General features: G+C 38.5%; 1 long non-coding RNA gene across 1 annotated transcript; it reads left to right on the plus strand.

Moving 5' to 3' along the window:
• Window positions 1-1444: 1444 nt before the first annotated feature.
• LOC147018309 (uncharacterized) lies at window positions 1445-2470 on the plus strand. Its single transcript, XR_015062791.1, has 3 exons — window positions 1445-1707; window positions 2031-2088; window positions 2372-2470. It is a non-coding gene; the product is annotated as an uncharacterized LOC147018309 (long non-coding RNA).
• Window positions 2471-3192: the final 722 nt, after the last annotated feature.

Raw genomic sequence — 3192 nt, forward strand, 5'->3', positions numbered from 1 at the left:
AAAGATGCCCAAAAGAAATCTCACGGACATCAATTTAGAAAAAAGGAGATGGGATAATTGATACTCGAATGGGTATAGGTTCAACTATTCTTAAACATGAAGACCTAATTGGTTCAACTCATTCTGCTGTGGAAAATGTCGCGGATGCTATAAAGAGTATAAAAGACGCCCAAAGGAATCTCATAAATTGCAAGCAATAAAAGAAATTAAGAAAGGCAAAACTCAGTTGTCTCAACAAGAACGACAGAAAATAATTCAAATACTTGGGTCAGGGTTTCAAAAGTTTTAACATCTTTTTTCCTAAATAAATACAAGTGTGGAAGCAATTGATAGTATCTATGATTTGGATGATACCTTTGTCATCTCAAACTCCACGAAAAAAGAAGACTACTTCAAGGTAAATACAATAACTGGAACAGAATGGAATGCAAATGGAACCAAAAGTTTTGAAATAAATAATCAACAAACTTATTTGAATCTATCCGAAAGTTTCTTGTTGTGTAAATTTTCATTCACTAAGGCTGTGAATAACACAAACGCTACACTCATAAATGATTTCTTTTGGAAAATGTTTGATAGTGTCCGTTTGTACATTGGAACACAAGAAATTGAAGCGGTTGATTATGAGTAGGGTGGATATACTGGTTCTGGCTCACTTTTCCCCATGTAAATGAATGGGGGATTTTCAGCGATTCCCTTTTTTTTTCCCTAAAAATAAACCCCCTTTTTATCCCAAGGTATATTTATCTGTCTCCCCTTTTAACCTGGAGGTTGAACCTCATTGAATTGAACACCTGGGGGTTGAACAGCTCACTCATTGAACCTATAAAGATTTGTTCATTCTCAAATTCCTTCAATAGTTTGATTTTCTTTGCACAATAATCCCCATCTAAAATATTGAAAAACAAAACATTTGAATCTTTATATTTTTTAAGATACCCCTTTTGTGTCATTATGAAATGATAAACTTCTCTTAATGATCTCATCTGGCCACCGCCCGAGTTGCAAATCATTTTTGTGCATAAACCACGCCATAAAAAAGTTTTGTTTCAAATGTTTTCAGTTCGTGTCATGAAAATGAGGAAGTGTTTTTTTTGACACGGTCGTGCTGTGAAAAGAAAAACAGGAACTATTCTGTGAGACAAGGTCTCGTGTTTATATTTTATCTCAGAACACGAACTGAAAACATTTGAATCAAAACCATTTTAGGGTATTTTAAGTATGTTTTGAAAATGATTCATACAATTTGAGAATATATCTCCCAGTTATTTTCCAAGTTGCCTCGCCCGAAGCGTCATTTCCTGTGGCCGCACCCAATGCTTAAACAATCTCCTCATCGTTGCTTTATAAGTGATTCGCCAGACAAAGTTTCTGCCAGATGGGATTTTCATTTTTACAACTGAGACATGAGCGATCTTTCTTCCGATGAAGATAACAGCTCAACACAAAGTTGGTAAGCCTGCGTATTGGTTCCTCTTTGAACGATGAAGCAATTGATTATAAATTAAATCGTGATAATTCTGATATATATATTTTTTTTCTTGGCAGGTCCTTGGAAGAAGAGCAGTTTACATATCACGATGAGGTGCATCAAATGAATGCTCTTATTGAAGAGGTCAATGATTTTAGAAGAGAATTGAAAAACATTTATAATGACTGGTACGAAGTCTTATCACGGCCTCTGATCTCGAATGAATTAAACCAATGGTGAGACACGTGTGTGTGTGTGTGAGTGTATATATATATATATATATATATATATATATATATATATATATATATATATATATATATATATATATATATATGTGTGTGTGTGTGTGTGTGTGTGTGTGTGTGTGTGTGTGTGTGTGTGTGTGTGTGTGTGTGTGTGTGTGTGTGTGTGTGTATATATATGTGTGTGTGTTTGTGTGCGTGTGTGTCGCTTTCCCTGTCTGTCTCTTTGTATCTCTCTCTGTCTGTCTTTCTACCTACCTCTCTCTGTCTGTCTCTCCATCTATACCCTTGACTAATTATTATTTTTTTTTCAGCGCTATCACACAACATCAGCTGTTGAAGCAATCTGGTACAACACATGATTTTCTGGAGGTAAATGTTTCTGAATTATTATTTGGTTATTCTTTTATTAATATCACTCTCTCTTTGGAATGTCGTCTTATGTTGGTTGCATCATTAGTTTGGACGCGGTTTTGCCAGTACACTGGAATTCATTTTATTGGCCTTGGAAGGATGACAGGCTGAGTCGGCCTCCTGGTGTGTTAATTCAGTGGTCAACGAGGCTTGAACTTAGAACCAACAACAGGCTTACTAATATTACCATGTAATTATCTTTATAAAACCTAATTATTATCCACTTTTTGTTTCAAAACAGAATATGGTGTCTGAGTTTCGAAATCACAAGACATCTGAAGAAGATTGCTGGGAAAGATTATACATTCTCGCAAATGAATATTTAATATTTTCAATTCCAATAAATTATATTTGTTTTGTTTACAATTACTTGATTTTGAATTTCAAGAAGAGGATCAAGACATGAAGGAGAGGGAGGGGTTGGGGGGTGGCGGTAGGTGCGCTCCCCCAACGACCCATCACCCCTCCCCTCCCCATGTGTGTGTCGGGATGGGTGGGGGTGGGATGAGGGAGGTGGTGGGTCAAAGGTGGGGGGGCCGAGGGGGGGATGAGGGTGTGGGGCTTGTGTGGGTGGGGCTTGTGTGGGTGGGGTTTATGTGGGCGGGGCTTGTGTGGGTGGAGCTTGTGTGCACAGGGTTTATGTCGGCAGGGTTTCTGTGGGCGGGGCTTATGTGGGCGGGGCTTATGTGGGAGGGGCTTATGTGGGAGGGGTGAATGTGGATGAGGCTTATGTGGATGAGGTTTGTGTGGATAAATGGATGGGTGGATGGGTGGATGGGTGGAGCTTGTGTGGATGCGTGGATAATTTTTTAATTAAATAAACATGTTGTGTGTGGGGAACTAATTAACTAATCACTAATTATGTGAATATGGGTGGAGCTTGTGTGGGGTTTGTGTGTGTGGAGCTTGTGTGGGGTGGGGTTTGTGTGGAGCTTGTGTGGGGTGGGGTTTATGTGGGTGGGTTTTGTGTGGGTGGAGTCAAAAAGGGGCGGAGTCAAAAAATTTCAATTTATGTTTGTCTTTTGTAATTCCTGTGAATAAAATGAACCTAAAATCTCTTCC

Source organism: Eptatretus burgeri, chromosome 10 (genome assembly GCF_056783735.1).
Source record: "Eptatretus burgeri isolate ZD-2024b chromosome 10, Ebu_testis_v1, whole genome shotgun sequence".
In the NCBI taxonomy this organism is placed as follows: domain Eukaryota; kingdom Metazoa; phylum Chordata; class Myxini; order Myxiniformes; family Myxinidae; genus Eptatretus; species Eptatretus burgeri.